At 44.9% G+C, this 25,639-nt stretch overlaps 1 protein-coding gene across 2 annotated transcripts in view; it reads left to right on the top strand.

The window, feature by feature from the left end:
• LOC117355354 (secreted Ly-6/uPAR-related protein 1-like) overlaps positions 1 to 25,639 on the top strand; it is a 201,693-nt gene that overhangs the window by 127,924 nt on the left and 48,130 nt on the right. Inside the window, exon 1 of one of the 2 annotated variants that reach the window (XR_004538345.1) lies at positions 7,123 to 7,231. The exons of the other annotated variant lie outside the window; for it this stretch is intronic. The gene's annotated coding sequence lies outside the window, so the exon portion shown is untranslated. Of the gene's footprint in view, positions 1 to 7,122; positions 7,232 to 25,639 lie in introns of those variants that run through there. 2 annotated transcript variants of the gene reach the window in all.

Genomic DNA, 25,639 nt, shown 5'->3' on the forward strand with positions numbered 1-25,639 from the left:
TGGCCACCTTACGATCATCACATATAATCACACCCAAGTCCGCTCTTCTGTCTTGCACATAAATTCTTCCCCCTAAACTGTACCGTACCCTCGGCTTTTTGCAGCCCAAATGTATGACCTTGCATTTCTTAGCATTAAATTTTAGCTGCCAAATTTCAAGCCATTCTTCAAGCTTTGCCAGGTCTTTCTTCATGTTATTCACACCATCCAGCGTGTCTACTCTATTGCAGATTTTGGCATCATCTGCAAAGAGGCAAATCTTACCCGACAACCCTTCAGCAATATTGTTTATAAAAATGTTAAAAAGAACAGGCACAGAACCTTGAGGCACCCCACTGGTAACATCCCTTTTCTCAGTGCGATCTCTACTACCCTCTGTCGCCTTCCATTGTGGGGGGGGGGGGGGGGGGCCTTGATGGTGAACAGGCCCAATTTGTGGCCCTGGTTGCTACGGCGGCCAGACTTTGTGTGGCCACTTTCTGGAAACGAGCAACTTTGTCCACCCGTTCTGATCTTTTGCTTAAAGTAGATCAGATCTATTTGATGTCTAAATTGACTGCTTTAAAGAATGACACCTGTGGTTCTTTTCATCGTATTTGGCGTCTCTATGGCTCTTGGAGAGGCCTTTCTTAATCGCTGGTTATTTCTTACCTTCTCTTAGACTTTTCTATTATTATTGCCTTATGTAATGTGCTGTATCTGAAATGTTGGGGGTTGTTTTTTTGCTGTTGGCATTCTGCCTGTGTATTGTTTTTGACTTTGCTGAATAAAGGTGAATTTAAAAAAAAAATAATAGTCTTTTTTTCTTTGATATTTCTGAGCCATACATTGTAGAAGTCTGATTGGTACTGTCCTTAGCTTCCAACTACTGGAGTTCCCATCAAAGCCCTCCCTAGCCCATCCTAAGCTGAATAGCCATATATGGGACACAGACCATGCAAGTCTGTCTAGTTCCAGCCTTAGTTCTTCAATTTATACCCTTCATTTTCTGATTAGAGATCTTCTATGTTCATCCCATGCTTTTTTTTTTTAAATGTCATCACCGTAATGTTTAGAGGGCAGGAGGGAGAGAGGGGAAGGAGCAATGCTGGAATAGGGGCTGGAGAGAGAGAAGGGGTAAAAGAAAGCTTTAGACTAGGCGACGCATGGGGGGGGGAGGGGGCTAGGGACTTTGGTGCCCTGTATCTCAAGTGCCTTGGGCCAGAGTCTCACCTGGTCCAATGAATGGTCCGGCCCTGGGCACCCATATAACATCTAAATAGCAACTGACCTTGTCGGCCCTCCCTTCATAATCAGACCCCCTTCTCAAACCCCACTCCCCCATGATCAGATCCTTCTGGTTCAGACCTCCTGCCTTCAAGCATCCATACCCCATCGATTCGGATCCCTTCCCCCACAAGAGCCTACTTATATCCCTGGTGGCCCAGTACTAGTATCCAGAAAGGAGCAATTCCACCTAGCTGCTTTAGGTCTCCTCTAATGATAGGCATCACTTTCAATATAAAATTCTCAATTTGATTGGAGGAGTGTGTGGCGCAGTGGTTGAAGCTACAGCCTCAGCACCCTGGGGTTGTGGGTTCAAACCCTGCGCTGCTCCTTGTGACCCTGGGCAAGTCACTTAATCCCCCTATTGCCCTAGGTACGTTAGATAGATTGTGAGCCTGATTGTAAAACCGCTTAGATCAGTGTTCTTCAACCACCGGTCCATGGACCAGTGCCGGTCCACAGAAATTTCCTGCCGGTCCACAGGGCCAGCACATGCATCAGGCCCAAAACAGTGTTCTTCAACCGCCGGTCCACGGTGCGATCGATGCGGCGTTATCTTCGAGCCAGCTCCCTCTTCCTCACTGATTCAGTGCACAAAGCCACGGGCAGTGGCTCCTACGCGTGTCTTGCGCCTGAATCGGAAGCCTTCTCTCTGACGTTGCAATGCCAGAGGGAAGGCTTCCAGATGAGGCACGGGACGTGCAAGGTGCAATTAGTACTATTATGGGGCGGGGTCTGGGGTGGAGATTGGGTAGAGATGGGCGGGGTCTGGCCCACAACTTAGCCCAGTGATCTTCAACCATCGGTCCACGGTGCGATCGATGCGGCGTTATCTTCCAGCCAGCCAGCTCCCTCTTCCTCACTGATTTAGTGCACAAAGCCACGGGCAGTGGCTCCTACGCGTGTCTTGCGCCTGAACCAGAAGCCTTCTCTTTGACGTTGCAATGCCAGAGGGAAGGCTTCCAGATGAGGCACGGGACGTGCAAGGTGCAATTAGTACTATTATGGGGCGGGGTCTGGGGTGGAGATTGGGTAGAGATGGGCGGGGTCTGGCCCACAACTTAGCCCAGTGATCTTCAACCATCGGTCCACGGTGCGATCGATGCGGCGTTATCTTCCAGCCAGCCAGCTCCCTCTTCCTCACTGATTTAGTGCACAAAGCCACGGGCAGTGGCTCCTACGCGTGTCTTGCGCCTGAACCAGAAGCCTTCTCTCTGACGTTGCAATGCCAGAGGGAAGGCTTCCAGATGAGGCACGGGACGTGCAAGGTGCAATTAGTACTATTATGGGGCGGGGTCTGGGGTGGAGATTGGGTAGAGATGGGCGGGGTCTGGCCCATGACTTAGCCCAGTGTTCTTCAACCATCGGTCCACGGTGCGATCGATGCGGCGTTATCTTCCAGCCAGCTCCCTCTTCCTCACTGATTCAGTGCACAAAGCCACGGGCAGTGGCTCCTACGCGTGTCTTGCGCCTGAACAGGAAGCCTTCTCTTTGACGTTTCAATGTCAGAGGGAAGGCTTCCAGATGAGGCACGGGATGTGCAAGGTGCAATTAGTACCATTATGGGGGCGGGGTCTGGGGTGGAGATTGGGTAGAGATGGGCGGGGTCTGGCCCACGACTTAGCCCAGTGTTCTTCAACCGCCGGTCCACGTACCGATGCTGGTCCACAGAATAATTCTTTTATTTCTGCCGGTCCATAGGTGTAAAAAGGTTGAAAAACACTGGCTTGGATAACCTTGATAGGCGGTATATAAAATCCTAATAAAGCAAAGCAAAATCACTATACACAGAAGCCCCGTAATCAGAAAATAATGGAACACAACTTGCTCAACTTCAAACAATGCTCATCCAACAACTGAGCTGATAAAAATATTCTTGTTTGTGGGGATTGAACCTCAAATATGCCAATGAGCTAGACCGTGTGTGCGGTAGTGCTTATGCAACTGGGCTGTGAATAACAGTGTGAAGACTAAAAAAAACATAAACCCCAGATGAAGCTTTGAGAGGCAAAACGACTAGAGCACCTGTCGGGTGAAAGCTAAGTATTGACACTACAGTGGTGCCTCACACAACGAACTTAATTCGTTCCAGGAGCAAGTTTGTTATGCGAAAAGTTCGTTATGTGAAACGCATTTTCCCAAAACAATACATGTTAAAAAAAATAATTCGTTCTGTAGCATAAAATATGCTAAGATGACATAAAAAAAGATAAATTTATCTTGTTAGAGCTGGTGTTAGACACAACTGGGGACTGCAAAGTCCAGGCAGAGGCTTACGGCTCTCTTTGACCAGGGGGGACAGTTGCCCTAGTTGCACTACCCTAACCCTATTCCTGCTATGTGTGACTGTGGTATTCTGTTAGCATGATATAGAGGGGATATATGTGAAGGGGAGGGGAGACAGGGGTTTTGTTGATCCTTGCTGTGTATTATAATCACCCCCCACATACTCCCCAGTACCTTTTTTAATTCCTCCCATCTTTCCCAGCCAGTGGCGTACAGGCCAGAAGCGCAGAGATCAGGAGCAATTCCTCTGCATGCCTGTGTGGGCCCATGCCGATCTCCGAATGGCTGCAGTTAGTTCTTGTGAGTCCCGCGAGAGCTGACTGCAGCCATTCAGAGATCAGCGCAGGCCCAGGCAGTAGCACAGAAGGCTTGCTCTTGATCTCTGTCTGCGCTTCTGGCTGGGAAATTTGCTAGACCACCAGTTCGAGTGAGCGGGTGAGATTAAAGTTGCAGCAGTGGTGGCTTTTTTAAAAAAATATGTGGCGGCGGGGGGAGGTTTAAAAATATGCGGTGGCGGCAGAGGCTTAAAAATATGCAGCAGCGGCGGCAGGGGGGTTTAAAATATGTAGCGCCACTGCACAGGGAGCCAGGCGGAGAGAGGGCAGTTAAGCGATGCAGCTCGGGCGACTTCGTTGTGTGAAACGAAGTTCGTTGTGGGAAGCAAGACCTGAAGTTCGTTGTGCGCAGCGTTCGCTGTGCGAGGCGTCCGTTATGCGAGGCACCACTGTATTTGAATATAATTCATTGTTTGAATAACACAGCATAGTTCTAGTGGGAGATTTTGAGCCTGTGATGATATTCATTACCCCAGTAAAAAAAAGCCAGTTTATTCTGGGTGTTTGAGGTTCAATCCCCACGATCAAGAATCCTCTATAATAAAACCCTAACCGTGCATGCGCACTTACGATGCCGTGATCCCTGCCACCGTGATGTGTACCTCCGTGGCCATATTCTATTTGCGGCATGTGCGCTGGTTTGCGCCGGCTTGCGACGCGTGCAGCTATTTGAGCGGCGGTGGCGGTTTGTCTCCCAATAGCTGGCGCCTAGAGCAACAGCAGGAGGGTGTCGTGCAGGTGCTGCGAGATGTCCCATGCTGGTAAAAATTCTGCTACTGCTCAGGTAAGTGCAGGGGGGGGAGAGGGAAAGGGGGCTACTTTGGGGGGAGGGGTGTGCTGGGGGGCAGACAGCAATCGTGCTTTGCTCGGGGTGGCGGGGGGGAAGACAGAAGGTGGCCACGGAAAGACAGGCAGGCAGGGGGCCAGGGAGAGAGATGGAGAGACGGACAGAAAGAAAGGCAGACAGACAGCGGTCAAAGAGAGACAAAGAAATAAAGACAGACAGCAGCCAAGGAGAGAGAGAGAGAAACAGAAACAGAAAGAAAGACAGACACATCAGCTTCATTGGGCACACAGCTAACCCAACGAGGCATAAAAGTATTCAGCTACGCAGACGATTTCACAATCATAATCCCATTTACGGCATCCCCCTCTGAAACCTCCCCACAGCAACTGAAGCGCTAAACACGATGGAACAATGGGCCACAGATTTCAAACTGAAGCTCAATTCAGAAAAAACTAAATTCTTCATAGCCTCGCCACACGCACAAAATACGACAATATCATTACACATTAACAATCTAAACTACCCCATTCAACCAACGATGAAGATCCTAGGAGTAATACTAGACCAAGGACTAACCATGAAAGACCACATAGACTCCTTAATCAAAAGAGGGTTTTTCACTCTCTGGAAACTTAAATCCATTAAAGCGTACTTCCACACTTCAGCTTTCAGAATGCTAGTACAATCCCTAATACTAAACCACCTGGACTATTGCAACATCACCCATCTAACAATCCCACAGAAGCAAATGCAAAGACTACAACTGATACAAAATGCAGCAGTCAGGATGATTTTCGGACTGAAGAAGTCCGATCACATAACCCCTTCCTACCGACTCCTACACTGGTTGCCGATGGAGGCGCGCACAAAGTTCAAGCTAGGATGTCTCTGCTTCAAAGTATTAAATGGTCTAGCCCCAAAATACATTACAGACCTCTTCTCATTCCCAACCAACAGACACGAAAGAAAAACACACATGAAATTTGTCTCCCCACCGGCTAGAGGGTGCAAATATAAGAGACACCATCAACAACGGCTATCGTATCAAGCAGCCATATGGGGTAAAGACCTAGAAAAACTAATTGCACACACAAACAACTATGAAGAATTCAGGAAACACCTAAAAACTTATCTATTCTTGAAATACCTAGGCAACGAACCGGAACATCAACCCCCCTCGTAACATCATCACATACCTGATCTTGCAAACTGTCAACCCCAACCACTAACCATGAACACTCTATTCAATTTACGGAACATTTCTACTTCTGTGCAAACAGCTTGGCACTTCCTGGCCTTGCAACACACAAACTGTTGCTAACATTATTAATATTATCAAATGTATACTGCTATACTCTTTAATCCATTGTACGTAAAGTTTCCCTTTATTGTATTGAGATATACACTGCTATACTCTTTAATTCATTGTATGTAAAGTTTCTCTTTATTGTATTTACATTTTCTTTCATTGTATTCACAGTTTCTTTTATTGTAAACCGCCTAGAAGTCGCAAGATAGCTGGCGGTATATAAAAATAAAGTTATTATTATTATTATTTTACCATCCGTTAATGTAACAGGCTTAAAGACAAGTATCTTTATGATTGGTTTTGATCTATACTGGTCTCAATTGTTGGATGATCATCACTACCCTTTATAAACCCGTCATCTTTGATCATCAAATTAAGTATTACTTTCTCTTCCTGGACCTGTCTGTTTAGAAAGAACTCGACTCTGCGTTATTTGTTATTTTTTTTTTTTTGGGGGGGGGGGGTTATATTTGTAGAACTCTTTACCTCAAGAGCTTAGAGCAGAATCTATCTTTTTTTAAGATTTAAGTCTTAACTTAAAACATATTTGTTTAAGCAAAGCTTTTTTTCTAAAAATATCCTTACGATGGTGCTCACAGGGAGGAACAACTGCAGTATATCGACCTTTGGATTTATTTTATTTTCATCTTATTTAATTTCAACCTGTCCTTGTTTTGGGTTTTTACATTATGGTGTTTCTTTCTTTGTTTTTAAATCGATTTTGTAATAAACACGTCATTCACTGCTTTGTTGTACAATGTAGTAGGATCAGGATATTAAGCATTGACTAAACCACAAATCATAAAGCATATTGGGGGGGGGGGGAGGTCTTTTACTAAGGCGCGATAGCCGATTTAGCGTGCCCATAGAATATAATGAGCATATTAGTATTTAGTACGCCTTAGTAAAAGACCCCCAATATGCACAATTTAAGGCCGAATCAATTGCCAAAATTCAGACTCCAAATTATATGTGCACAGACCCCCCCTTTCCCCCCATAAGCCTTTTCACCAGCCCTTGTAAGCTGAGTGGGAGTCCTCCATATACAGACATGCCAGTAGGTGGTGCTGTTTCACTATCACATTTTCAATAGTGAGAGACAGGCAAACTCTGCAGGACTCCAGGGAACCTGCCTATCCCTAAGTGAAAACACAATATTGACGCGCCAGCATCCACCGGCAGCAATGCAGTTGAGGATTCCCGCTGAGCTTAGAGTGAATGGCAGTTCTACATTGCTAATATAAGGAGGTATGTATTGCATTAGAGTAAATGTTTACTATTTTGTTACCAGTGTAATAAGAGTTGTCTAATTCTGAACGCTTTCCTTCTTTACCTGTGGCTGCCAGGCAGAAGTGGCAGGGTTAATTGCGACAAGCAGAAAAAAAGTCAAGGAAGGTAAAACAAAGGAGGCATCTGTTATACATATTAGGTGAGAGCCATCCAGACTAGTTTCTGGAGACACAAAGCTAGTAAAGAATAGGGTTTCCATATGGCTCCAGAAAAAGGAGGATGGATTGAGACATCCGGGTTTTACTTCCACAATGGAAGTCAAACCCAGATGTCTCAATCTGTCCTCTTACTTCCATTGCTTTCAGTGAAAGTAGAATTCCTATGAGCCGGCGGAGCTAATACCATCGTGGCCGGTGATATAAAAGCCTGACGTGGCTTCGTAAAGGGGAGGGGGGGGGGAGTTAGGAACCCTTTACAGAATCAGCCCCATAATGTTTAGCCCAGTTTCCAATCTCAGTCCTCAGAGCCTCAATCTAGGCGGGGTTTCGGGCTCTCTCCAGGGAAGCATTAGGCTATTTGCATACACTGTCTCATTGTATGCAAATAGATCTCATGTGTGTTCATTGTGTGAAAATCCTGAAAGCCTGACTTGGTGAGGGCCAATGTTCACCCCTAGTTTAGCTCATTTACTGAATCCCCTGTTATAAATGTTACATTAGTGTCTTCTATTCCGCCAATACCTTTCGATTCTAGGCGGATTACAAAAGAATTGGTCTGAGCATATCCAGTGAGATTATAAGATAGAAAATTATAAGAAGCATTAAGGTCAGGGGATATATTGAGGTTAGTTTGACTTGACAAATTTCCTAAATAACTTGGGTTTTCATTCTCTCCTGAAGGTTTTGTAGTTGGACGTTGTGATCAGCAGGTTGGAGATGTGGTGGTCTTAGTTTCGCTGCTTGGGTTGCTAGTAGGCCATCATACATTTTCTTACATTGTATCCCTTTGATTGGGGGGTGAGTGAAGGGTGCCTATGCTCTCCTTGTCTGAATGTTTTGTTCTTGGTTAAGTGATTGTTAAGATAGGTTGGTTCATCGCCATTCAGGGCTTTGAATAGCATGCAGTAGAATTTGTAGAGTATGCTATATATTGAACGCAATACTCCAGATGAAGTTGCACTTTGGGGTGATACAGGGGCATTATAATGTTCTTAGTCTTCTTAACAATCCCTTTTTAAATAATTCCTAGCATCCTCTTTGCTTTTTTGGCTGCTGCCGCACATTGGACAGAAGGTTTAATCGTATTGTCTATGATGACACCCAGATCCTTTTCTTGGGCGCTAACCTCCCTAGCATCCGGTAGCTAAGATTCAGGTTATTCTTCCCAATGTGCATTACTTTGCATTTGTCCACATTAAATTTAATCTGGCATTTGGACGCCAGTCTTCCAATTTCCTAAGGTCCACCTGCAATTTTTCACAATCTGCATGAGTTTTAACAACTTTGAACAGTTTAGTGACATCTGCAAATTTAATCACCCTTACTCGTCGTTCCAATTTCCAGATCATTTATAAATAAGATAAATAGCACCGGTCCCAGTACAAACCCCTATGGCACTCCATTGTTTACTCTCCTCCATTGAGAAAATTGACCATTTAACCCTACCCTCTGTTTTCTATCCGATAACCAATTCCTAATGCACAACTGAACTTTGCCACCTATCCCATGACTCTTTAATTTTCTCATGAGCCTCTCATGAGAAATTTTATCAAAAGCTTTCTGAAAATCTAGATACACTATATCAGGGGTCTCAAAGACCCTCCTTGAGGGCCGCAATCCAGTCGGGTTTTCAAGATTTCCCCAATGAATATGCATGAGATCTATGTGCATGCACTGCTTTCAATGCATATTCATTGGGGAAATCCTAAAAACCCGACTGAATTGCGGCCCTCAAGGAAGGACTTTGAGATCCCTCCACTACATCAACCAGCTCACCAAGCAAATTGGTGAGGCAAGATCTCCCTCGACTGAACCCATGCTGACTCTGTCTCATTAAATCATGTTTGTCTACATGTTCCACAATTTTATTTTTTTACTAGCTGATGCCCCGGCGTTGCACGGGTATTTAATTATAGCAATAACACTGTAAATGGATTCAAATAAAGATACTTTATAGTGGTGAATGAAAGTATTTTTTTACAGCTTAATAAAAAGTACAATATTCAAATTATAATGTCAAATATTTGACAAAATGAATACAATACAACTAACGCAAAACGTGATTATAAACAACAATTTTAGTTTCACCTCCTGGAGCAAGAACATATAAATTCTTGGGTGAAGAGACCCCCAGAACATATCCCCCAGTTAGTGAGGGATCTGCATACCAAGTTTCGTTCAAATCGGTCCCACAGCTTTTTACATTTTTCCCATTGACATGAATGGGTGAAATCTGATGTTCTGTTTGTAGCTCCGCCCATGTGTGCAGGTGGGCCGCGAGACCCCCAGGACATATCACCCCAGGTAGTTGGAATTACTGTGAGAATGGCAGCTTTTTACATTTTTTCCATTGACATGAATGGGTGAAATCTGATTTTCTGTTTGTAGCTCCGCCCACGTGTGCAGGAGGGCCACGATACCCCCAGAACATATCACCCCAGGTAGTGAGGGATCCGCATACCAAGTTTCGTTCAAATCGGTCAAGCCGTTTTTGCGTGATCGCGGCACATACATACATACATCCGATTTTATATATATATATAGATAATTGTTTCCACCATTTTGCCCGGCACTGAAGTCATACTTACAAGTCTGGAATTTCCTGGATCTCCCCTGGAACCCTTTTTTAAAATCGGCATAACATTGGCCACCCTCCAATCTTCAGGTACTACAGATGATTTTAGCGACAGGTTACAGATCACTAACAGCAGGTCAGCAATTTCATGTTTGAGTTCTTTTAGTACCCTGGGATGTAAACCATCTGGTCCTGGTGACTTTTTTATAACTTTAACATGTCGATTTGGCTTAGTACATTTTCCAGATTCACCGAGATTTCTTTCAGTTCCTCCGCATCATCACCCTTGAAAACCATTTCCGATTCAGGTAGATCTCTTACATCTTCTTCCGTAAAGACCGAAGCAAAGAATTCATTCAGTCTTTCCGCTATGGCCTTATCCTCCCTGAGCGCCCCTTTTGCTCCTTAATCATCCAATGGTCCCACAGATTCCCTCACAGGTTTTATGCTTCTGATGTACCTAAAAAAATTGTTATGAGTTTTTGTCTCATGCCAGTTTCTCTTCATATTCTTTCTTAGCTTTCTTTATCAGAGCTTTGCATCTAACTTGCCAGTCCTTGAGTTTCTTCTTATTTTCTTCATTCGGATCCTTTATCTATTCTTTAAAGGATGTTTTTTTGGCTCTAATAGTCTCTTTCACTTCACCTTTCAACCACGCCGGCTCTCATTTCCTCTTCTTTCCACCTTTGCTGATACGTGGAACACATCTGGTCTGGGCTTCCATGATGGTATTTTTAAATAACATCCACGCCTGGTTTACAGTCCTAACCTTTACAATTGATCTTTTAGCTTCTTTTTAACCATTTTCCTAACCATTTTATCATAGTCACCCTTTCTGGGTTTTACTTCTCCTGAAAGCAATGGAAGTAAACCCCAGATGTCTCAATCCGTCCGTCCTCCTTTTTCTGTAGCCCTAATTAGAAGCAATCTATAACAGTAACGTCAGATGTAAGTGTTTTACACAAGCTGCTGCGTCATAAAGTCCTGTGTTACAACATGAAACCTCTGCATTTCTTGCTAATTGAGCCTAAAAGGTGAGTCACATTTAGGACTGGAACCACTCCTAAACTCAATATATTAAGTAATCAGATACAGAACATTCCTGTGAATAGGCAGACTTAAGTCAATGTCACCTAAAAAATACTCCCATCTTCTCCAAATAGCAACATAAGAACATAAGAAGTTGCTTCCGCTGAGGCAGACCAGAGGTCCATCTCGCCCAGAGGTCTGCTCCTGCGGCGACCCATCAGGCCCATTGTCTGATCAGTGTCCCTGGCTATTCCTATAACTTGCCTCTCACTCCTATCCCTGTACCTACCTCTACTCTTATCTGTACCCCTCAATCCCTTTGTCCTCTAGGAACCTATCCAAACCTTCTTTGAAGCCCTGCAACGTGCTCCTGCCTATCACAGCCTCCGAAAGCGCATTCCATGCATAGTGAATGGCAGTATAATGTTATGTTATGTTATAAAGACAAGGTTACCAGATGTCTGGATTTACCTGGACACAATGGCGTGGGGAGGGGGGAGCAGTCCGCCCTGGGCACCGTCTTCATGGGGGCACCAGCACGCATCCTTCTCTCCATCTCCCCCCCACACTTTTGTGCATGTGTCCCACTTCCCTTCTACCGTACCTCGTTAACGTTCAAGGTGCGAGTGGCCATCCCAACCTGCTGCTCTTCCTCTGATGTCACTTCCTGGACCCGCGCCTAGGAAGTGACGACGGAGGAAGAGCCGACGCTGGCGTGAGCAGTAGATTGGGGTTGCTGCTCCCACCGCAAACGTTAATGAGGTATGGGGGAAGGGAAGGGTGCACGCACGTGTGGCAGGAGGGGAAGGGGAAGGAGCGTGCGTGGGGGGAGAAGATGGCGGGGCAGGGGGGCACCACCTCCCTGGTCACTTCTCACCCTCGCTTCGCCACTGCTCGGGGGGCCACTTCTGCAGGGCCTCTGAGCACGCGCGCTCATGACACGATGACATCATGTGCGTGTGCGCATGCGTTTTGACATCCTCGCGTCACACCGTCAAAGTCCGTCTGGCCTTGTTCTCGCGTTCCAGCTGCCAGGGTCTGCATTCTTCGCACATGCTCAGCTCATGTCGGCGGCATAAGGTTGGCGCCGACAGTGTTAGCCGTCAAAAGCGCTTCCTGCCGATTCATAGCTGCCTGATATGAGAGACCAGCCCAAACCAATACTGTCTCGAAGCTTTCAGCTGAACACCAAAACTGCAACCTAAACTCATTACCTGGTATCGGCCAAAGCCAAAACCAAAAACTCATGTTTGGTTTTGTGAATGAGAATTACTGAGGGCCTCTGGGGATTGGTCTGTTCCTGGAACCCGCCCTGTGAGTTGTTGATTCACCGACTGTCTGCCTTGATAAGTATTGGTAAGCTGGATGTAAGGTTCTGGACCAGCCTTGATAAGTACTGGTAAGCTGGACGTAGGGTTCTGGACCAGCCTTTCTAACAGTACCATCCGGATATGTTAAGCACTTTGCTTTGGGGGTCCCTAGCTGGGACACCTCCCTCTATTGGTGCAAGCGGTGTCTCCTTATAACACAGTTTCTTTCAGGTTTATACTGTTTAATAACCTATTTTAATTGTTTATGATTGTCATGACTTTTCATGTTATGAGCAGATTAGACTTATTTGTCAGGGTGTATCCCCCATACCCCTTCCTTTTGTCTATGTCCTCTACAGTTCATGCAAAAGAAGTGATCTGTCTGCTTTTGCATGAACTAGATTCTTGTAGGCAGTCCTGAGGTAAGACAGGAGGGTCTGAAAACATTATGTACTGTATATGAGGCTCCCTATAAGCAGTCTCGTAACATGGGATGCATAACCCACTTCTCCAGGAATAGAGCGTAGATTTACAAGAAAGAAGATTTGCAAAGGTAAGAACCTAATCTTTTGATAATCAATAACATAAGCTGACTGGACAAGTATATTAACAAAGACTTCTCAACCGAAACTTCAAGAACTTCCCCTGAGGTATTCACAGGTCTACGCTGAATAACGGTGCTTGGCTGAGTTGGTTCATTAAAAACAAATGAAGCTTCACACACTTGAACCATGCATTTCCATGCAAAACGGGAAAAGAATCTTTCCCCCAAGGACAGGACTTCCTGTCGCACATACAGGAATTGTTTCAGGGCTTTTATTTTGGATTTTCTTACAAATGTCAGGAAATATGCATGTTGTTGAGCCAAGAAATTCCAGCTTCTGACAGCTAAAAATATAAACACTTGACAGAGTCTTTATCCTCTACAAAGACAAAGGACGCCACCAAAGTAGCTTGTTGGATTACAAAGTCTCCAGGGTCCCAATATTCAAAGCAATTTAATGGGTAGTGAATGGGAGATAACCGGTTATCGCAGCTGAATATTCACGGTTAACGCATAGCTGAGAGCTGGTTCTCTCAGAGACGTCCCAGAAGCATTTCAGGGGTGGGTCACACTTAGCACTAATCAGGCAAGGTTAGTGCTTACATATGAGGAGCTACTGAAAAGTTCTCAGCCCAACCAACAAAGTTGGGGCAGTGTCCATCAAGGGCTATATGCTTTTAGTCCAGTGATTTTCCCCTTTTTTCATTCTGTATTTTCCTGATGGAATGAAAAAAAGTGGGAAATCACTAGACTAAGTGTATAGCCTTCAATGGATGCTACTGCTATTAATTATTTCTATAGCACTACCAGACGCACGCAGCGCTGTACAGAGTCACAAAGAGTAAGAAAACAGTCCCTGCTCCAAAGAGCTTACAATCTAAACAGGCAAGACAGACACATAGGATGTCATGGATTTAGTTAAGGGGAATGGTTAATCTGCTGGTTGGGTTGAAGGGCAGAGGGGAGTACAGGACACTCAAGCCATTGTGACATCACTGATGAGGTTGACTCTTATTGGTAGAATCAGGCGTTATGACATCACAATCTCAGCTCTGCTTCCCAAAGACTGAAACTCTTCACACTACTACTATGAATTATTTCTACACAGTGCTGTACAAAGTCACAAAGACAGTCCCTGCTCCAAAGAGCTTACAATCTAAACAGGCAAGACAGACACATAAGATGTCATGGATACAGTTAAGGGGAAGGGTTAATCATCGGGCTGGGTTGGAGGGCAGAGGGGAGTACAGGACAATCAAGCCATTGTGACATCACTGATGAGGTTGGCTCTTATTGGTGGAATGAGGCATTATGACATCAGAGGAGTAGGGTTAAGGATTTAAAGTTATATCGAAAAGGTGGGTTTTCAGTCTGCTTTTAAACAAGGGAAGGGAAGGGGCTTGACCATCAAACTCAGGTAATTTATTCCAGGCATAGGGGACAGCTAGATAAAAGGAACAAAGTCTGGAATTGGCAGTGGAGGAGAAGGGTAACGCTAAGAGCGACTTATCTGAGGAACGGAGTTCTCTGGGAGGTGGATAAGGAGAGAGAAGCGAGGAGAGATATTGAGGGGCAGCAGATTAAAAACACTTGTAGGCCAGCAATAAGATCTTGAACTGTATGCGATGGCAGATACTGCTCCAACTTTGTTGGTTGGATTGAGAACTTTTCAGCAGACCCTCGTAGGACCATAAAAATAGCTGTCCTATCTTTATGCGCTAGCCAATGACCAGTTAGCACTGAATACTAGCTTAATCAGAAATTGGCAGGTGGCCAAAAAATGAAACGAGATATTTAGTGCCGGTTTCTGGATACAGTCTGGTACTGATTAGCCGGGTTTAGCACCTGCTACAGGCAGTGCGGTTAAAGCCCTCCACTGGCTGAATAATGTCTGTAATAAACCAGTAATATCCAATAACGGACCAGAAATAGGGGCACCTCTTCTCTCCTGATTTATCATTGGACGGTAAAGTATTTTCTGGAAATTTCAATATCTGCTTCAGATATCCATAAAACAATCTTTTGGTGAAACAGAACATAAGAATCGCCGCTGCTGGGTCAGACCAGTGGTCCATCGTGCCCAGCAATCTGCTCCCGCGGCGGCCCTTAGGTCAAAGACCAGTGCTCTAAATGAGTCTAGCCTCATCTGCGTACGTTCTGGTTCAGCAGGAACTTGTCTAACTTTGTCTTGAATCCCTGGAGGGTGTTTTCCCCCATAACAGACTCCGGAAGAGCGTTCCAGTTTTCTACCACTCTCTGGGTGAAGAAGAACTTCCTTATGTTTATACGGAATCCATCCCCTTTTAATTTTAGACCTAAGGGCCGCTGCATGAGCGGACTGCTGGGCACGATGGACCATGGTCTGACCCAGTAGCAGCAGTTCTTATGTTCTAGGAGAAGATCTTCCTGAGTATTTGGAGTTAAGTTTGTGATTTCAACACAGGCTGACTATAGCGATATTAACAAATAAATGCTTCATCTTTGTTTCAAACTAAACCTTGTGTTTTATAGCCTTGTATTGTGGAAGAATAATTAGCAGGATAAATTTGGTTAGGAACATGGAGTCTTCTTCTTATTCATCCAGGTCTGACCCAGCGGAGGCATTGCTTATGTTCTCCTGCTGACTTCTAGCCTGAATGATGAGGTAGATAAGATAGGCATCTTGGAGACCTGGTGGAAGGAGGAAAATCAGTGGGACTTTGTGTTTCCTGGGTGAAAAGGTTCTGGTCCCAATACAGCCTCACACGCTCTGTCGTTTGTAAGTCAGATGCATCTGGGGACAGTCTCTTTTTAGAAAGAATAGACGCTTATTATTCCCAAGAGATGTCCATTTATTATGAGTCCTACATCCATTTATATAGCATTATACATGGGTCAGTTTTTTCAGCATATGACTGTAGGAAAGACCATATTTGGTAACAGGATACATTAGAAAGAGGTAGGAAACATAAGGGGGGGTTTTAGTGGGAAGTTTCCATCTAAGGTCTAGCAATGTTTCTTATCTCTCTAAAGCATAAGATGTAAGACACAGAGCTCAGAACACAAAGAGAAAATGACCTTGTGATTTCTTGGCACATACAAACTGTTTTCAGCAGTTCAAGCAGGAATAGAAAACTTGCAAGGAATATATGTGCCCCTTCAATCCCCTCTTACGTCATGAAAATGACGTCATAAGAGCACAGCATGAGCTTGGAGGGAGAGATAGTCCAGATATGTCTCTCGAGGAGGGGGCTTAGGAGCAGTAATATGAGCAAAACAACACATGAGCAGTCTAAAAATTACATAAGCAACATGGGTACAGATAATAATAGAGATTATAACACTAACCCTTTAACCCATCCTTGCATCCAGCTAAAGTACTGGTCCCAAGGATTAGATAAACCAGAGTTATGTTTGAGCTCAGCAGACAGGTCCTCTGATTTCTGAATGGCCATAGTAACCTTACCCCTAGGAACTGTATTGTCAGGAATAAAGGTGCAACAAAATAAAGTACTGGGGAGAATTTTACAGACACCCCCCTACTCAGCAAGGATCATATCCAGGGCCAGGCAGGGATTTACCATTTTGGTCTACTCTTTTCTGAGCACTTTCCGGTTTATAAACCCAGTCAGTGCCAGTGTTCCACCCTACCACTCCCCAGGACGCACACTTATTCCCCCAATGTGAGTCAGTAACACATATTTATATGTGTTTAGTTTAAGGAATATCACGGAACCAGTCACACTGCCATGCGGCACCAATTGTTGAGCAGTCCCTAATGTCACAGTAGTCAAAGGAGAAGGTGGCCACGTGCCCACTGCAGGAATTATACAAAAGGTGATATGCTGTCTATCTTTCTGGATTCCAATTGAGGGGCAGCCCCCCCTTTGGGAAGAAAAGTTCCAACTTGATGTCGCGTTCGCAAAGAGGTGCCTGGGGTGTCGTTTACAGATGGGTACGGGCAGAAAGTTTCATGGACCCAGGACACATCATCTCTGTAGACACAGTTGGCGATGATCCATACAGGAAAAAAAACTAGCAGCAACGCTGAAAGAAGAGAATGATAAAGTTGTTGGAATGCTGCAGCGAGATCATCGTGATGTTCCACCGGCGGGGGTGTGGTCTGCGCAGGGACGGCTTGCTTCTGGGGTTTTAGGTTAACCCTCTTCAAGCGACTTGCATGGATGCAAACTGGAGACTCCTCAGTACAGCGTTCCTGGTTGCGATCACAGTGGTGGGAGGTCCAAAGGGGAAGTCCGTCTGTTTCCTATCCTTGGAAAGCTTCTGGACTATGACCATGTCGCCAGGCTGGAAGGAGTGGGTAGGAATCTGTGGAAAGAAAGGAGAGGTGCAAGACACGCTTCTTTCAACATGCCCTAATGTTCCTATGAGCTACGTATTCTTCCTGTATCAAGGGGAGATCACTACTCTCAACTATTGAGGGGTTATCTACCCATGGGGCGGGGAAAGGTCGTCCCATGAGAATCTCAAAGGTAGAGTAACCAGTGGTGCAGTGCGGCTGCATTCTAATTTCAGCTAGAAGAATAGGGAGGAATTTCTTCCAATTTACAAACGAGCCAGCTGTGGATTTCCTAATTTTGTCCTTGATAGTGCAGTAGATAAGTCTTTGCACCCTCTTTGCAGTGAAAGCAGGACCATTATCTGAGGTAATATGTGTGGGGCATCCCCACCTAGGGATGATTTTGTGAAGTAGGATATTCACCGCAGTCTGAGCTGTTTCATTTGTGGAGGGGAAAAACTTCAGGCCATCAGGAGAAAACATGTCAACAATAACAAGGGCATAATCCTGTCAGGTCCCGGTGGCATAAGGAATATGAGTAAAGTCAATCGGTAAGTGTGTAAAAGGAGAAGTGGGGTAAGTAAGATGCTGGTGTGGCGCTTTATGGGGGTATGCTGGGATTAGCGCGGAGCATGTATGTTTGTTTCAGGGAACGAAGGTCAAGAATGAAAAAATCACTGGCAAGAAGTTGAAATGTCGAGCGAGCACAGCGACGACCAATGACATGATATTGGGCAATGAATAGAGGAGAGCTAGCGACTGGTATACAGGGTTTCCCCTCTTTGCGCCAAAGTCCGTCCGAAGGGCGGCTTTGGACACTGGCCAGGTTCCAGGCGCGAAGTTCGGAAGGGGAAACAAAGGATTGAAATTAGGGAAAAAATAGAGGAAGGGGGAAATGCAGGAGGGGAAAGAAGAGGAAGGAGAACAGGGAAGGGAGGGGGATCCAAAGACCAAGGGTCAGAAGAGTGGCCATAGCACATGCAGCCAGGGCTCTCAAGCAGGCAGGCAGGCCCTGTACTTGAACAGGAGTGACTATTAGAGAAAAAGGCAACAGGGTGTAATTGACCACCATGATCTTGTGCCAGGACTCCCGCCATGGTTTTACAATTGTCTCAAGCAAACAGGTGAAACATTTGATCATAACCAGGAAAACCCCAGCCCCAGCTAAAAACCAAAACACATTTCAAACATTTCTTTAGTCCATCTGATAAGATCAGTCATTTCAGGACCCAGGGTCTGTCTCAGAATCTGGTCATAGAAGGAACAATCGGGGATCCATTGGCAGCAGTAACCAATCATACCAAGAAAAGTAAGCAAGTCTTTCTTGGTAGCTGGGCAGGGCAGACCCAGGACAGCAGCAATGCAAGAAGTGCTAATTTTCCTCTGACAATGAGACAGGACAAAACCCAGGTATTCCACCTCAGATTTACACCATTGCAGTTTCTTTCGTGACACCTTGTGACCAGTGTTCCCGCTAAGGTGCGCTGGCCTGCGCGCGCGCACAAAATATTACATCGCAGCGCAAAGTTTCTCTTCACAGCGCACACACGCGTCGCAAAGGTAAGGGGAGGTAAGGTAAGGGGACGCATTGGGGGGATTGCACTTCCCCACAATTGCCATGCTTCGGTTCCTCTTCTTCCTTCCTTCCTCCCCCCCCCCCCCGCGGGACCCTGCGGCACCATCAACTCTTACTCCCTCTAATGTCGGCCCTGCAGCTCCAGACTTCCTCGCACCTTCTCCCCTCCCCCTTTGGATCGCTATTATTTTAAATGTTATAGCCGCGGAGCTGTATCCATCAGTGGAGATGTCTAACCTCGGCCTGCCCCGGAACTCTTACTGCAACAGTGACTTCCTGTTCCTGCCTAGACGGGCGGCTGCTGCAGTAAGAGTTCCGGGGCAGGCCGAGGTTAGACATCTCCACTGATGGATACAGCTCCGCGGCTATAACATTTAAAATAATAGCGATCCAAAGGGGGAGGGGAGAAGGTGCGAGGAAGTCTGGAGCTGCAGGGCCGACATTAGAGGGAGTAAGAGTTGATGGTGCCGCAGGGTCCCGCGGGGGGGGGGGGGGAGGAAGGAAGGAAGAAGAGGAACCGAAGCATGGCAATTGTGGGGAAGTGCAGAGCTGCAGGGAAGAGTGTTGCGGTACCCAGCTGGAGGGAGAAGGAAGATGAGGGAGGGAATTAAAGGAGATGCCAGGGCTTGGAGCATAGGAGGAAGGTATGCCAGTCTAAGGGAAAAGGAAGGGGGAGATGTGAGAGCATGGAGGGGGAACGAAAGATGGAAGAAAAGGAAAGGAGAGAGATGCCAGAGAATCAGGGAAGGGGAGATACCAGACTATGAGGAGAGGTGTGGGAGAGGGAAGGCGAGGAGAGAGATGCCAGACCAATGGGGTGAAAGGAGAGATGGAAGGGGGAGGCATACAGTTTCTGGAAGGGGCATAGAAGGAGAGAAGATGCCATATAGGGGAAGAGAGACGGCAGACAGTGAATGGAAGGAAGAGAGTTACAAGAAGATGAGGAAAGGAGAAACCACAGAAGACAAAGGTAGAAAAAAATTTCTATTTATTTATTGCTTTAGGAGACATGTGTCACTGTTTCTGTGAAGCATTGTATGCAGAGTCCAGCTTCTTGCTGGTTCAATTTAACCTTTGTCTATGTATTTTTATTTTATCCCCCCTTTTACAAAACTGTGAAGCGTTTTTAGCACCAGCCTTGGTGGTAGCAGCTCTGATGCTCAGAAATTTATGAGCATCAGAGCTGTTACCTCCGTAGCTAAAATCCACACTACAGTTTTGTAAAAGAGGGAGGGGTTAGTTTGTGATTACATATTCCTTACTAGGCGAAGGTGTTTTCTGTGTTCTGTGTGTTCGAAAGACATGGTTTTCTGTTAGGATTGACGGTGTAGGATTGATCTGTGCTGGTCTGGCTTGTTTAGTTTTACAATGGGTGTATTGATGTACTGCTCACTGCAATATGTAAGATGCTGCCTTTTCCTAGGTACTCATGTGTGACGTGTGGTTTGTTACTAAAAATCATGTTTTTCTTACAGATGGGGGGGGGGGTGCCAAAAAATGATGGGCCCCGGATGTTACATATGCTAGGTACGCCACTGTATGTAAAGATACCAGAAAGCTGGCGTAGCAAAAACTTCTAAGTTTTGAGTATTTAACCCTCCCACAATCTCACGGGCACTCGTTTCAAGTTTATTGAGATTTTGATTTAAACGCAATATCAAATATTTTCAATGCGTATAACAAAAATAAATTTGGGGAAATAAATAAAACCATTTGAACCAGTGTTCCCGCTAAGCTGCGCTGGCGTGCGCTGGCGCACAAAATATTACATCGCAGCGCACACGTTTCTCGTCACAGCGCACGATCGGAAGAGGCGTACGGCAGATGGCAGGGCGGCGAGAGGAGAATCGGGCGAGTTGGCTCATAACTTGCTGGCGCCCGATATTTTTGGCTCACGGTGAAAAAAGTTTGCTCACAACACCCGCCCGCTTAGAGGGAACACTGCTTGTGACCACACACAACCATTGTAAAAAGTCCAAACTATCAGCCTGACAGGTCTCCTGAGTTATGAAACATAGAAGGAGGTCATCCACATACTGGATGAGGACAGAACCATGAGGGGCGGTCCATGGCTGCAGAGTAGCCCGAAGGACAATGGAGAACACCACAGGGGAGTCAACATAGCCCTGGGGTACTCTGCACCAAGTATACTGCTGTTGCTGGAAGGTGAAGGCAAAAAGGGGTTGAGTAGCCTCATCAACAGGGACAGGAAAAAAAACATTCTTCAGGTCAATGACAGAGAAAATAGTGGCTTGCAGGTGGAATGGAGGAGAGGAGGGATGGAAAGACGAGATGGTAGACTTAATAATGCCTGAGGAAAGAAAGGAACCAATCAATGAGGCCACGGCCCTCTCATTTTCCCGAGAGAGTGAAAACGGGGGAAAGGACATGCAAGCCTCCTGTATCTGGGTGAGCTACAAACAGGGGTGTAGTACGATAAGATTTAGTCAGAATCCCATTAATTCCCATAGAAGGTTCAGCATTCATGCGCGGACCCCGATAGTGTAAGTAAGTTCTAACAGGAGCTGGTCTGGCAGCCAAAAGTGCTTTTGCTGTATCTAATTCAGACTGCAAATCAGAGGAATGTTGCTTTAAGTCAGAAAGAGTAAACCATAATCACATTCCTTGAGGTCAGTGACTAGTGTCCAGATAAGCACAGAGAGAATTTACAACTTGCAAATCTTTCTGGCAGACAGCCAGATGGTCAGTGAGAAAAACATTAGCCTTGCTCCGCACAAGAAAGAAAGCCTGTAAAATGCATTTTTTTTTTCATATGAGCCAGCACAGAACAAATTGCTTCTGAAAACTGATCAACAGAGAGCATAGGGTGTGCAGTCAAAAGACATGGAAACACAGCATAAGAAGCGACAGTTTCCTTCAAAACAGAGGGTAGCAGCCGAAGGAGGGACTCAAAATATGAGTCAGGGTCAGACTATTTCACGTTCAAGATGGAGCCAAGAAACAGTTCTGTTTACAAGCTACAGCAGGAGGAAAGAAAGATCGAGACTGAAAACAGCTATCGAACTCTTCCAGCAATACATGCCACATTACAGTATTTCCTCCCTCTGTGTTAAGCGTATAGGCAGTGCAAAGTATACGGGGGAGGACTGGTGACACAGAGAGATATGTACTGGAGGGAGAGTGTCACACACATGGACAACATAAGCTTTACAAGTCTCATCTGTCTTAGGAGGGAGAGGTTCCTTAGTGCCTTTCTGACCCATAACAAAATACAACGTGGTAAGACACAAGTTTCGCTTACCTTACCTTATAAGCAAGACACAATAATATATAATACAATACAAACTTATACTCTGTAAACCTTATCTTCTAAGCAATAGAAAGAAGAAAACGCATGCATAAAGAAAAGAAAAAACCGCATGCACAAAGCTTTTGTTCCCCACAGATGACAGAGCAAGGCAAGCGTGTCTATTAATAATTTTGTTCTTCCCAAAAGAACATGTGGCCACTCAAAAGTACTGCAGGAGTTCCCCAAACGCTTATTATTCCCAAGAGATGTTCATTTATTATGAGTCCTACATCCATTTATATAGCATTATACATGGGTCAGTTTTTTTCAGCATATGACTGTAGGAAAGACCATATTTGGTAACAGGATACATAAAAGCAACATGACTGTAGGAAAGACCATATTTGAAAACAGGATACATTAGAAAGAGGTAGCAAACATAAGGGGGGGGGGGGGGGGTTAGTGGGAAGTTTCCATCTAAGGTCTAGCAATGTTTCTTATCTCTCTAAAGCACAAGATGTAAGACACAGAGCTCAGAACACAAAGAGAAAATGACCTTGTGATTTCTTGGCACATACAAACTGTTTTCAGCAGTTCAAGCAGGAATAGGAAACTTACAAGGAATATATGTGCCCCTTCACTGGGTACAAATTATATTGCAAGGATAGAGTAGATCAAATTGGAGGGGGGGCGGTTGCGCTATATGTTAAAGAGAGAATTGACTCAAATCAAATAAATATTCTGCATGAGATAGATAGGGTGGAATTCTTATGAATAAGAAATGAGCCAACAGATGATGAAATGTTTTCAGAGATTAGGAAAGCTGGCGAATTGGGCAACGGTATAATAATGGGCGATTTCAATTACCAGAAAAAAAAAAATCACAAGGGTTAGAGTAGGAAACAATATCGACCTAAATCTAAACACTACTCTCTTCAAAGGATGCAGAGAAATGCGGAGAAAAAAAGACCTCGGTGCACACAGCACCCCTGAATTCAAGCAGAAGCCAAGTAAACAGAGAAAACATAGAAACATGATGGCAGATAAAGACCAGTCTGCCCATCTGCAGCATCCACTATCTCCTCCTCTCCCTTAGAGACCCCACATGCCTGCCTCATACTTTCTTGAATTCAGACACAGTCTCTGTCTCCACCACCTCTTCCGGGAGACTGTTCCACGCATCTACCACCCTTTCTGCAAAAAAGTATTTCCTTAGATTAATCCGGATCCTGTCGCCTCTTAACTTCATCCTATGCCCTCTCATTGCAGAGTTTCCTTTCAAATGAAAGAGACTCGACTCACGTAGGTATTTAAACATCTCTATCATATCTCCCCTCTCCCTATTGGCTGATGCTCTTAACATTTGCATCTCCTCTTCCTATAGGCTAAGGCTCTTTGCACCTGCATTGTGAGGTCATAAAGCTGCTCATCCGCAGTAACTATTATCTCTTCCTCTCTCTAATAGATCCCACATGCCTATCCCAGGCCCTTTTGAATTCAGACACTGTCTCTGTCTCCACCACCTCTTCCGGGAGACTGTTCCACGCATCTACCACCCTTTCTGTAAAAAAGTATTTCCTCAGATTACTCCAGTATCACCCCTTAACTTCATCCTATGCCCTCTCATTCCAGAGCTTCCTTTCAAATGAAAGAGACTCGACTCGTGCGCATTTACACCACAGAGGTATTTAAACGTCTCTTTCATATCGCCCCTCTCCCGCCTTTCCTTCAAAGTATCCAGATTGAGATCTTTAAGCCTGTCCCTATACACCTTGAGAAGGCACACACTAACCACAGGTCAGAAAAAAAAAACTCCACACATCATTAGTTTTGAAAGCAGCAATTCCCCACGAACATTTGGAAAATAAATCGTTTGTGCAGACCACAGTCTCTATCAGATCAGCATGGGAACGGTTTATAATCCAACAGATCGCATAAATCCACATCAGGCGTGGCTCTGGCCATGTCCTATAATTATTTTTTGTTTGATGGAAAGGTGTATGTGCAGAAAAGAGGCGTAGCGATGGGGGCATCATTCGCCCCCCTGTATTGCGAACCTCTTCATGGCCAATTTTGAACATGAATGGGTATATTCTTCTCCCTATTTTTGTCATGTTGTGTGTTGGTGGAGATAAATTGATGTATACCTGTATTGCCCCTATTTATAATTGCATCAACTGCAAAAGTGAAAGTTGCTTCCCACCGTAGACCTAACGCTAATGCTTTAAAGTACTATTATTGTGCTCAGTCACCTTCACCAAGGTCATTATCTTAAGCAGATGTAAAGACCATCTATATATATAAAATCGGAGGTATGTATGTATGTGCTGCGATCACGCAAAAACGGCTTGACCGATTTGAACGAAACTTGGTATGCAGATCCCTCACTACCAGGGGGTGATATGTTCTGGGGGTCTCACGGTCCACAACTCTATTTTGCTTGCTCAAGGGTGGGTTCACCCAATAATTTATATGTTCTTGCTCCAGGAGGTGAAACTAAAATTGTTGTTTATAATCACGTTTTGCGTTAGTTGTATTGTATTCATTTTGTCAAATATTTCACTTTATAATTTGAATATTGTACTTTTTATTAAGCTGTAAAAAAATACTTTCATTCACCACTATAAAGTATCTTTATTTGAATCCATTTACAGTGTTATTGCTATAATTAAATACCCGTGCAACGCCGGGGCATCAGCTAGTGACTTATAAAGGAGCCATCATGGCACAATCGGAGATTTTTGTTTGATCATTTTGATTGGTATTTTCATTTGGATTTTTGTCACAATTTGGAGTGCATTATTATTTTTTAAAATGGTGTTATTTTGAATGCCTGAGGCAAGGAAGGACCGGACTCACAGAGGATTATGGTGCTGAAGTATAACAGCAGGGGATGAACTGTCATGCTTATAAGATCAAGGGCAGGAGGGGGAGGCCAAGACGGAGTCGAGTTCAAACGCCTGAGAGAGAGGCTCCGTGCAGTCGACTCCCTACTCGCGTTGTTGTCAGCGGCCTTTCCCGTATGTTATGGGAAAGAGGAAGGGAACCCCGCGCTCCAATCCTCCAGCGACGGTGACGGCCCCGCAGCGTTTGCGGCAGATGACTCTGCCGGCAGCCCTTACAAAGGTAAATGAAAAGTTGAAGAAAAGATTTGGGAGATGAATTGGTGAAGGAAAGATCTTTTATTGCAAGGAAAATGGAATCTTTTGAAAAGCAATTAAGAAGAAAAAATAACTTGAGACTTTTGAATTTTCCTAAGTGTCCTTTGATTTCCTCCGTGGAGATGGTAAGAAAATATTTTACAGAAATTTTTGCTATTCCAACGGACAATTGTGAGCGCTAATTACCTTCAAATGAAGAAACCTGCAGGGGTCTCTACCCCTAATGAGACTCAAGTTGACAAAGTGGTGGACATGAATTTAACAATGTTCCTGGAAAGTTCACTTGAGGTTATAACGGAAAGAAAAACCTTGCTGATAACCCTTGCTTTGGAAAGTGATAGAGAATATGTATTACGTCTTTATTTCCGGCATATAAATGATCCGTTTTTGGGCTCTAATGTGCGAATATATGATAGTGTCCAAAGATCTAAAGGCGAAAAAACAGAGTGACAAGGCAGTGGCTGCTGCCAGAAGGATTCTGGGC

The sequence above is a fragment of the Geotrypetes seraphini genome, chromosome 2, assembly GCF_902459505.1.
Source record: "Geotrypetes seraphini chromosome 2, aGeoSer1.1, whole genome shotgun sequence".
Classification (NCBI taxonomy): Eukaryota; Metazoa; Chordata; class Amphibia; order Gymnophiona; family Dermophiidae; genus Geotrypetes; species Geotrypetes seraphini.